General features: G+C 40.5%; 1 protein-coding gene across 7 annotated transcripts in view; it reads right to left on the bottom strand.

The window, feature by feature from the left end:
* NYAP2 (neuronal tyrosine-phosphorylated phosphoinositide-3-kinase adaptor 2) overlaps positions 1 to 12,163 on the bottom strand; it is a 268,339-nt gene that overhangs the window by 244,090 nt on the left and 12,086 nt on the right. The window contains exon 1 of one of the 7 annotated variants that reach the window (XM_019838759.2): positions 4,606 to 4,721. The exons of the other annotated variants lie outside the window; for them this stretch is intronic. The gene's annotated coding sequence lies outside the window, so the exon portion shown is untranslated. Of the gene's footprint in view, positions 1 to 4,605; positions 4,722 to 12,163 lie in introns of those variants that run through there. 7 annotated transcript variants of the gene reach the window in all.

Raw genomic sequence — 12,163 nt, 5'->3', positions numbered from 1 at the left:
ATGGGCTTTAAAGCACATGGAATTTCTTTCTAAATAAAAAATATTTGTATTGATCTGCTAAGAGTGGGGAGCTGCTAAGATCTTAGGACTTCAAATAGGGCTCGGTAACAATCCAGAGAAAAGTCACAAACTACACATCTCTTAACTTTTTGTTTCAACATCCAGAGGCCAGTAGGCTTAAGAGAATAATTTACATTAATTGCAATGAGTTTTCTCTAAAACACTTTAGAGGCAACCTAAGGGTAAATTATTTCAGATTCTAGCGTTACCATGATCAAACTTCCCTTGCTATACAATCTCAGACCTGGTATGGAAGGAGGGAAAAAGAAGAAACGACCCCCTTTCTCCTGAGAGCTGAGTCTACATGTACTCGGAGCACGACAGAAATATCTCCCCATTATTTTTTTTATTTCTCCATTACTGTTTATTTTTTTAATCACAAAATGACATCTCTCCCCAAAATAAAATAAACTACCAGCTGCTGAAAAAAAATCTCCTTAAAAATGATCTATAAAATAACTTGTTAGACAAGTCATTTCCAGTCCTGTGTGTCATTTCTCCCCCAAACAAATACTATTTCAGTTGTGTACTAGAAAGGGCATTTTAAAAATTATACGTGACAATGTAACAGCAAGCATCCTAGGGGGTTGGGAATCCCTCCAGGAAAATTCTTAAAGGCTAAAGTTTCTCCATGTAATTCTGGTCCTCTTCAGAAAGAGCTGGAGAGATCAGAGTTACAATTACTGCAACAAGTAGCTTGAAAGAATTTCTCTCTGAAAAGAGCAGTTAAGCGCTATTGTTGAGCTAACCTTCCCGAATCCTCAAACCAAAGTGAAGTTGAAACCTTTTAGCAGCATTTACATGCTATGTTGAAGGTCACATTTCTCTCCAGCAAAGAAATCAAACCACTGAGCATATTGCTTTAAACAAAACAAAACAAAACAACAACAAAAAAGCAAGAAGCAAAAAACAACAACCAGCAAAAAAACCTACCACATTTAAGATTGTAACTCTTGCAGATATCAAGTAGTTGTCATTTTATCTTCATGATTCATTATTTCCTTCTCTATTTGTCTTTAACCTAAACCTTATGGCAGTTTCACAGGAAATATACATTTCCATGGAAAGAGTAAAAATGTAGCAGCTCATATGCCAAGAGGAAAAACTTTGAGGGTACTGCCCTGAAAATACCTGGAAATTCAAGAGCGAATTACATTTTAAAAAATTACATGCAAGACCAGTTTATTTACTATTCCTTTGGGAAATCCACTGTCAGCACACCAAGTGAGTTCGATGTGATTTGATTTACAAATGTTTCAAAACCTACTATGCACAAGGGACAGTTTCTCTGCTCTTAGAAGCCAATTTAATAATTAAAACTAAAACTACCAATTAGTGCAACCTTTGGAATCTATTTGTATGCCCAAATTCTTCCAGCGCTCATGTAACTTTAACGATTTTAGAAGAAACAACAAAAATGTGTGCACATCAAGAAGATGAAACAGAATGATCAAGAAATTCACGTTAGAGGGGGGATACACGTGCCGTGTACAAATGCTCAAAGCAAACAGCCTTGTTTCTTTCCCTGTGTTGGTTTCCACCCTAAATGGAGGCAGCACCTTTTTGGAGGTGGCGCCATTTGTCATTTTTAAGGTAACCAAAATATGGGATGGAGATAAAGGTGATAATGATGACAGTAATTACCAAACGAGTCAACTTAACTTTAAAGATTAAAGGACTTTTTGGAGCACTTGGGTGGCTCTGTCAGTTAGGTGTCCGACTTCGGCTCAGGTCGTGATCTCCTGGTTTATGAGTTCGAGCCCCGCGTCGGACTCTGTGCTGACAAGTCAGAACCTGGAGCCTGCTTCGGATTCTGTCTCCCTCTCTCTCAGCCCCTCCCCCACTCACACTCTGTCTCTCTCCCATTCTCTCTCTCTCAAAAATAAATAAAACTTTTTAAAAAATAATCAAGAGAAGTTTTAATGGGTCTCGCTAAAGCTAGAAAACAAGTTACTCATCTCAACCTTTGTCTAGGTGCTAGGATTTTCCCACTACGTGATTGTGTTTCCTTACACCCACGCACACTATTAGTCCAAATCTTCTGTTTACAATGGGTTAATCATCTACTGGTTTATTGTCATACCTAAGAACAGAAAAGGTGCCCAATGCCCATCAATTAACAATCTGATTATCTACGTCTCCATCATTGTAAAAAGGTTGGAAATGAACATGACCAGCACTAATAACTGAATCAACCCATCATCGAAGCATTTCTTTTCTTTTCAGAAATGTCAGGTTTTTGGCGGGTCTACACCTACCTGCCTTTTATCTCACGTCTCAGATTACAGGACCAGGCTTTTATTTCTGCCCTAAACTGGAGGGGTGTGACAATATGGATCATGTAGCTCTCAGAATCAAGATTACTAACTCCACTAACTCTGCACAATGGAGAGACCTCCAGGCAATTGTTCATTCGCTGTGATTAACCTACAAAGCTCGCTCTCCTCTGAATAAACACTTGAAAAAAAAAATCTGTCCTCAGACTTAAATGTGCATGTGTCTGTGTAACTTTGAGAGTTTTATAAAAGTATTTCAAATTTCTCTAAAATGATTCAGTCTCCCACCTACAAACGATCAAAACTGAGACATCAATTCTTACCAAAATTAACGGTTGGAGGAGCGTGGGTGGCTCAGTAGGTTAAGAGTCCAACTGTTGGTTTCTGCACAGGTCGTGATCTCACGGTCTGTGGGATTGAGCCCCATGTCAGGCTCTGTGCTAGGATTCTCTCTCTCCCTCTCTCTCTCTCCCCCTCCCCTGCGCATATGCTCTCAGCTGGCTCTCTCTCTCTCAAAATACATAAACATTTCCAAAAACAAAAACAAAAAAACAAAAAACCCCACAAACATCAACAAATCATTGGAAGGCTAATAAACATATCAAACTTCGTATATTCAAAATCTTTCTCACCAAAACCCTCTGCCTGCTGTCCTTCCATCCTAGTTAATGAAAATGCCAGGATTTTACCTTGGTCTCAACTCCATATTGAATCTGTCACCAACTTCCATCAACTCTACCTTCAAAAATGTATCTCGACTTCCCCCACACCTCCCCCTGTCCGCGGACTCAGGTCCGCACCAGCATTTTCCCTCCTCACAATTGTTTTTATAGCCTCCCAACTGATGTTGGCGCTTCTAGCCCTGCTTCTCCACAGAGCAGGCGGCATGACCTTCCATTTAATCATAGCAGTCAGATGTGGCATATTCTGCGTCTCAAAACTCTACGATTTCCCATCTCATCTCATCTGAGTCAAAGCCAAAGTCCCGACAGTGTCCTGTCATGATCCAGCCCCATTCCCCATTTGCCCCATTCTGGTCACACTGACCTCTGGTAGGTTCCTCAAATGTACCAGACAGGCGCCCACCTAGGATAGCTTCTCTGGAGGTTTCTTAATCCCAAAAACGTGTCACCCTGGAGATCGGTGCAGCTTTTTCCGCTCAAATGTGACATGCTCAGTGAGCTTTTCCCTGACCGATCTATGTAAGATTGCCTTCTCCCCATACCTCTGAGCTCCGATGCTCTGATTTAGTTTTCTTCATACAATTCATCCCTTTTTAACTTACTCTATACTTTACTCGCTTATCGTCTGTCTCCCTCATCCCACTCCCCCGAGATTGTAAATCCCACAAAGGCAAACAGTTTTACTATTTTGTTTGCTGCTTTATCCCAAGCCCCTAGAACAGCCCCTGCCGTGAAATAGATGTTCAGTAAATGCTCACTGAAACATTTCATAGAGAAACAAAATAGCGAGGAAACACACATAAACATCAGCCTAATAGGATATTAAAACGTCTCCTTAGTAACGTTCTTCATTGCTGAACAACTTCATTTCTTATTCAAACATCAGGTTAGGCTGAGTGGTATACTTAGCCTTGAATCAAAGACGAAAATGCATTTTGCTAATTAAAATAATGGAGTTTAAATGCTGGTCTTTTTATTTTTAAAGCATCTTCCTTGTATAACTTACTGAAAGTGCTTTCCTTAAAAAAAAAAAGTTTGTATCTTTTTTTTCCTCTGCTTCCTGGCAAGCTAGTAATATTCACATTGTAGTATGGACATGAATATTGTCATGCATCTCCAAATATGAGTGTTATTGAAAACACTTTTTAACTAGTGGCATGTGGCTTGAGCAAAGATTCATCTTGGGAGGGGGCTTGATTTTCCTTCCATCAATTCATGATTAAACTTAATTTCAAGGTGATCTATAAATTTATAATGATGACGTTTCTTTCAGGCTAAGTCCACGTTGGACAGAGCCTTGGAGCTATTTTATTAGCATGTGCAGTCTCTAGCAGTTTCATTTGCTACATTAGACAGGTTCTCTATGCCATATTGCATTTTTAGTAGCTAAAAAAATCCTCTGCCTCATAATTCCTTTCCCTTATCTGGGTTTTTGAACATTTTACAAAGGCCATGTTTAGTTAAAGATTGAGAATATCCTCCGAGAGCCTGAAGAGTATAAAAAACAGCCCTGGGCTGAAAGCTGTTGCCTAATTAATCCATAACCATCTCTAAATATTTAACACTACTTCTAAAAGAAAAATTACCTTACGTTTTCCAATGGGTTTCTTTTCAATCACTCAGGATGCCGTAATTTTGGAGGTTTGGGAGGTCTACTCTTTGCTGCAATTTCCTCAGCATTAGAAGAGCTTAATCCTCGTGCTGACCGACTGGTCCAGATGGGGTTATATTCTGAAAGCCCCTCCTCTTGCCAACATCTGTGTAGTTATTTCAGATATGGAACAGACACTGAGATCTCTAAAAGGTAAAGTCAGTGCTTGGTCCAGAATACAATGAAAGTCGAAATAACCACAAGTAAAAATAGCTCCCAAGAAGGTATGTGAGAAAGAGAAGGAAGTTTATCTTAAATGAGCCATAAAGGGCCCCCTCTCCATATGGCTTCTAATCGGTCTTGGCAGGTGACTGGAGAAAAACCTAAAATCACCCTTATTACCAATATCGATGCGGTGTATGTTGTAAATAGATGAATGCTAGCGTTTGCCTTAACCATCTCAGGACTGTGGTGACCCTTCCTGACAATGGAAGACACCACTTTGACTTGCAAAATGAATAGGCACAATGGCCAGAATGGACCAATGGGATGTCCTTAGGCTAAGCAGGGAAGGCTAATATTCATGAGCATAAGTGGTGTCCCTGGATATATGCTCATTAATATTAACATCCCCCCCAGCACTGAGAAAAAAAAGTGGAACACTTTCAATAAATCAATTTATTTAGGATCAGCCCTTGTAGATTTGGCTTCTGGCTCAATAAAAAGCAATCAGTGAGGGAAGGACAAGGTGAATTATTGAATTCTGTCTTCTAATTGTATGGCTCTCCGAATAGAAACTTCCCCATACATTTGGCGTCGTGACCAAGATGACTTCCAGACCTGGATATCTTGTTTATCTTCGGAAAAAGAGAAAAGAGAATCTGGCTGCATAATTTTAACCTAAAAACAAGCAAAGCAGCTTGAGGTCCCCTGAAATGATTAATAGAAAAGTGATTGGAATTAATCACAAACACAAGAGGAAGCTGAAATTAGAGAGAGGGTTATTAAGACACTGTCTGCCTGTTTAATCTCACCCCCTTATCAACACATTAACCTTGTTTTCTCTGCCTGAGCACGGAGTCCTACAGCAAAATTAGGTCAGAAATTCACATCAGATCAGATCAGCTGATTCATTCCAGCAAAACCCTGACATGCTGCAGATTTGAGTTTCATTCTAGATAGGATTTTGGCTGAGGGCTTTTTGAGTTTGCTTCCTAGGCTCCAAGCATAGCAGCTTTAGCTAATTGTAGACTATTTCTCTACCAGCTATAGAGGATTTCTAAAGATTTTAAGACTAGCTGTGGAGTATCTTTGAAAGTTGACACAGTTATGTTTCCGAAGCCTGGTTCATTTCACTGTCCTCACTCACCTGAGCAAAGGTGTTTCGACATCTGTTTTGATACACAAATAGGGCATTTCGTTTTTCTACATGCCCCCAATTAAAGCAAACCCAATGAGATTCTCTATTCGTGACCAAAGTGGGTATTCATGAGGCACTGGATGGATAGATCGCTGGCTAAAATGCACGTCAGTAAATGCTCTCTCTTTCCATAAAGGCTTCAGCCACAAATCATGAGTATGATTTCAGAGAAGCCATAACTATCTAAAGAGGATTTATGTAGCTGTTAACATTCCTCTCTTAAGAGTCCTCTGTGTAATTGTGCCTTTGGGTCATTATTTAAAATATTTACCAATTCAAAACTTTGGTATTAGAACAATTTGCTCTTAAGGGAACAATGTTTTTGAAAAAGAAAAGCCAATCTTTTCTTCATTTTTATTTTTACTTTTTTTCCCCTCTATGGTCTAAAGGATCTTTAGCTGTTCTTTGTTTCTCTCTGGCTAACAGAAATACTGAAACCTTCAAATATAAATAGCTTCCAAGTATACATACTAATGTAGAATTGCATGTATTTTTTTTAAGGAGCCATAAGTAATCTAATTCCATTTCTGACTGTCACTTTTAAAGAGGAAATATAACCTCATATAGATCCCTTGAGGGCATCCACAGGGAACAGAGATGTTCCTAATCAGCCTAAGTAGTCCTTTGTGACAGAACCACTTTCCTCTAGTTGAGAGCTGTCTTCCAGACTTGCAATGTTTGGGAGAATTTCACTAATGTAACATTTGTTTCATTAGGAAAAAAAAAAATCCAACCCCTTCCTATAGTAGAAAACATACTCAGAAAAACATGTAGTGGTAACATTTTTTTTTTAACTGAAGGGATATTTCCGATATTGTTTTCAAAAGACTGTGGCTAATAGTCAAATGAGACAGTGTAGGGACAAGTTCATAATCCAGAAGGACAAATTCACTTAAAAGGAAGCTTCAAATCTCAATGTACTTTTGGTACACCAGGTACTAATTTTGACTGTCCCTCCTCCTCAATGGATAGCCTTACCTGATGTCCGAAACAAGGTGTTACTTATACACAGCGAACCTCTAAAACAGGTCTTATATTCACAGGTGCACACAGGTACAGCCTCACAAGTCGTCTGTGGCCACATTCTGTTCTTGGTCAGTTGCCTCCTTTTTTTTATTTTTTTAATGTTTATGTATTTTTGAGAGGGAGAGAGAGAGTGAGCGCAAGTGGGGGTGGGGCAGAGAGAGGGGGAGACACAGAATCCGAAGCAGGCTCCAGGCTCTGAGCTGTCAGCACAGAGCCCGACGCGGGGCTCAAACTCACGAACCGTGAGATCATGACCTGAGCCGAAGTTGGACGCTTAACCGACTGAGCCACCCAGGCGCCCCTAAGTTGCTTCCTTCTTAATGTCTGTATCCTGTGCTGCATCAGTGGTCCAACATAACTTCATCCCTGTCTCTTAAACATCCCTTTTCGCCCCCACCTATGACAAACTGGAGTTTTATAACCCACCTCACGTGAGCTCACTCGTCTGAAGCTATAGGTTTTGAGTGTTTGTTTCCTTCCAGGCTTTTTAATAAAAAGTAAGTCTCATTTAACAGTGCCTGAATAAAACCATTAGGATTTAAAATAGCAGAAATGATGAGCCACTGAAATCATTTTTTTTTCATTCTCCATGCACTTTTCTCCTTTAAGTCATTCTCTCCCTTTCTTTCTCATCAAATGTTATTCGGGGCTGTTAAAGGAAGCACTGAAAATATCACTTTTTATTTATTTAGAAGTTTTCACCCAAAAGCCTTGACAGTAAAAGCCCATGTGAGAAATGGCAGCGAAGGTACAAGAAAGTTAGTAGTGACAAGGGGCTTGAGTTAGTTTAAAAATATGGAATCGGGGGGGACTTGGGTGTCTCAGTAGGTTAAGCATCTGACTCGTGATTTCAGCTCAGGTCATGATCTCAGAGTTTGTGAGATCGAGCCCTGCATCGGGCTCTGTGCTGACAATGCAGAACCTGCCTGGGATTCTCTCTCTTCCTCTCTCTCTCTGCCCCTCCCCTGTTCATATTCACATACTCTCTCTCTTTCAAAATGAATAAACAAAACTAAAAATATATATATGGCATTGGGCTCAGAGAGCCTAAATGATGTGCAACACTGAGAAAGGGGTGAGGAGATTCTTTTTCTAAGAGCTCAGTGTTTTAAGCCTCCCAGCTCCAACACAAAAGGCATTTCGGCACATATGTGATCCAGAAGGTCAATCATATGAAATCCTATTTCCATTTTTTAAGCAATCCTTGGCAGTCTGCACATTTCTGAAATTGCAACTGGCATATTTCACAGAGAATTATCATCAATGCCTTTTCAAGGTCAAACATGCCCCATCTTTAGATTTTCAGCCTTTCGATCTCATGTATTAAACCATTGCATATATTTAAGAAGGCATTCAGCAGACATGTTAAAGAATTTTAATTGATTAAACTGTGTTCATTAATGTCATGTAGAATTTTCTTTACAGTTGGGCTAAATTACATGTTAGAAATATTAAAATGTGTGTTAAAGATAGATGTGAGTATTCTGCCTCCGTTGCCAACGCTGAAACCCCAGCATGCTTGTGTGACCAGAATCTTGCCACGGAGTTTTCAAAAATATGAATCATGTATTTTCTATTAAGAAAGTTGAAGTAATTCCAAAAATGTATTACAAGAAGAAAATAAAAGATTATTATATTTTAAATTGTCAGAATCTCAGAGCACCTGGGTGGCTCAGGGGGTTGAGTGTTAGACTTCGGTTCAGGTCATGATCTCAGGGTTTGTGAATTCAAGCCCCACATCAGGTCCTGCACTGACAGCTCGGAACCTGGAGCCTTCTTCCGGTCCTGTGTCTCCCTCTCTCTCTGCCCCTTCCCCGCTTGTGCTCTCTCTCAAAACTAAATAAACCTTAAAAAAATGTTTAAATAAAAAAAAATTGTCAGGATTTCAAAATCCTGGCCGCTATATAAGCAAAATCAAGTTGCATTTGGATATCATAATGGATACTGAGATGGGCTAACGTAAGATACCCACAGCCAGCCCTGGCACAGTCACATCAGGCCTTTGGTCTCCTCCTTTTGTCCAGTCACCATGTGTTTGACTGCTATGACATTTCCCTCTCAGACCCCATCCCCCAACAACATCCAGAGACTTCTGTGTCCCCCTGTTGTACATGGGCCATGCTTTGGGAAAAGAAAGCATCAAAAGTCTCAATGATTTAGGAAGCTTTGCTAGTGTTTTGTTCTTCCCAAAGATATTCATACTTTAAATCAGGATTCCAGAACCTCTTCAAATCGTACCACGCGAACAGCTGTGGAAATTGTGGAAGTAACACAATGGTGTTGGGATAGGATGAACCGGGTCCAGGGCCTTGTGTTGCAGAGTTAGTCATTCATTCAGACTCATTCAGCCATCTGTACTCTGGGCCATCCCTTCTCCTACGATGGCTGAGCAGTCTGTGCTTTTTCCCAAGATGACTTACATCCCAACCCTTCCCACCTACTCAAGGACATAATCACAGTCATTTTTCCTTCCTGTGTCTAAGCCATTAACATTTCCCTTTCTATTGTAATCGTTCATATCAGCATTTTAAATAAGCTAGTTTTCTCTCTTCTTAAAGGAAAAGAAAAAGAAACACGAAGTACCATAGACCCCCACCTCCCACTACAATTACTCACTGTATTTTGTAATTTCTTTAGCCTCAAAACCCTCAAAAGAGTTCTCTATATTCTGCTTTTGTTCCATTCTTCCTATCTCTCATGAGGTTTTGTCCCCAGCCCTTCACCAAAACTGTTCTTGTCAACAACACCAGTGTGGTAAGGGGCTTCAATTCTCAGGTTTCAACATAGTTGATCCATCAGTAAAATCTCCTCCTTCTCCTTCTTCTTCTCTTGTGGCTTCTTCTTCTTCTTCTTCTTCTTCTTCTTCTTCTTCTTCTTCTAGTAGGCCCTATGCCCAGCACAGAGCCCAATACAGGGCTTGAGCTCATCACCCTGAGATCAAGACCTGAGCTGATTTCAAGAGTCGAATGTTTAACCAACTGAGCCACCCAGGCACCCAAAAGTCTCTCTTCTTTGATCACTTCTGTCACTTCACTCCAAGACATCACCCTCCTACATGGTTCTCCCCCTCTCTCACGGCTGTTCTTCCTGGATTCATCTACTGTCCCTACCATGGAGGCAGACAGGCATACCTGGGAACAGTCCTGGGTGCTTCTCCCATATCTCTCTATTCTTATTTTTATTAAAAAAAATTTAAGTTTATTTATTTATCTTGACAGAGAGGGAGAGAGAGAGCAGGGGAGGGGCTCAGAGAGGGAGAGAGAGAGAGAGAGAGAGAGAGAGAGAGAGAGAGAATCCCAAGCAGACTCCACGCTGTCAACACAGAGCCCAATATGGGGCTCAGACCCATGAACCGTGAGATCATGACCTGAGCTGAAACCAAGAGTTGGATGCTTAAAAAACTGAGCCACCCAGGCACCCCTCCCTCTCTAATTTTAGATTCTAGGTATACTCAACCAGGCTCATGCTTTCAACTCTATAGACTATGAGGACCTTCATATTTGTGTCTCTAGCTTTGATCTTACCATAAATCCTGGATCAACTGCCTATCCAGCATTCTCCACTTGGACATCCAAAAAGGCTCACAAAACTGGGGCACCAAAGCTGATCTTTTATTCCTCTAACAGTTAACTCAAACTTCTTCTCTAGTCTTTGCCATTTTGTTAAATGAAAACATCATTTTTCTCATGTTTCAGGCAAAAGACAAAGAAAAACACACACACAAGCACACGCACACACACAAAACAATAGCAAAACAAATGGAAAGCCATCTTCGGTGTTTTTTTCTCTTACTCAACTACTACATCACACCAATTAGAAAATTTTGATGGTGCCATAATTTGATAATGTTATGCCACCGTTAAATTTAAAAAAGTTTTTTTAACGTTTATTCATTGTTGAGAGACAGAGAGCAAGCAGGAGAGGGGCACAGAGAGAAGGAGACACAGAATCCGAAGCAGGCTCCAGGCTCTGTGCTGTCAGCACAGAGCCTGATACGGGGCTCAAACTCACCAACCATGAGATCATGACCTGAGCGGAAGTCGGATGTTTTACCGAATGAGCCACCCAGGCACCCCAATGCCACCCTTACTATTACCATCCTAGTCCAAAACACCATCATCTCTCACCTGAATTACCGCAAAGGCTTTCTATCTGAACGTCTTACATTTGGTTATGCCCTATCAGTCTATTCAACACGGGAGCAAGAGTAATCCTGGTAAAATGTTCAGTGAACACAAGTCACACCTCTGCTCAAAAATCTCCAACAAATTTTGTTTTCTCCTTCAGAATAAAATACACGAGTTCATAAGGCTCTACATTACCTGATGGCTCACTACCAGTCTAGACTTACATGCCCTATTCCTTGCCTTGGTCACTGTGTGACTTCTTGTCCTTTTCTTAGAACACATCATACTTCCTGTTCCCTCTGCTTAGAATTGTCTTCCTGCCAATAGCCATACACTTCACATCTCTGCCATCATCTCAGGGGCCTTCCCTTGGCTCTGTTTTTTATCTCCTTTGCCTAGCTTTGTTTCACCACCTCTTATAAATATTCATATATATACTTTTTTTTTATTTTTTATTTTACTTTTGAGAGAGAGAGACAGAGCGTGAGAGGAGAGGAGCAGAGAGAGTGGGAGACACAGAATCCGAAGCAGGTTCCAGGCTCTGAGCTGTCAGCCCAGAGCCCGATGCAGGGCTCCAACTCACGGAGTGTGAGATCATGACCTGAGCTGAAGTTGGACCCTTAACCGACTGAGCCACCCAGGCACCCCTATTTATATACACTTATATGTTTAGTGTTGTCTCCTATTCATGCTTTCCTCAGAATGTAGCTTCCTTATAATCAGAAACTTTGTTCTGTTCATTGCCATCTCATCAAAGTCTTGAACATTGCCTGACAATTAGTAAAATTTCAACACATATTTCTCCAATCAGCTAATACATTTAGCAGTAAAGGTTTATTGAACAATGCATTTACATTAGATCCTGTTGTAAGACCTGTATAGAAAAATAGAATGATTCTTCTCATGAAACTTACATTGTAGCTTGGACATCAGCAACCGTGTTGCATATTGCATTCATTTTTGCCCTTTGCCTTCAATCA

Source organism: Felis catus, chromosome C1, assembly GCF_018350175.1.
Source record: "Felis catus isolate Fca126 chromosome C1, F.catus_Fca126_mat1.0, whole genome shotgun sequence".
Lineage (NCBI taxonomy): Eukaryota > Metazoa > Chordata > Mammalia > Carnivora > Felidae > Felis > Felis catus.
This window is presented reverse-complemented; position numbering and strand designations above follow the sequence as displayed.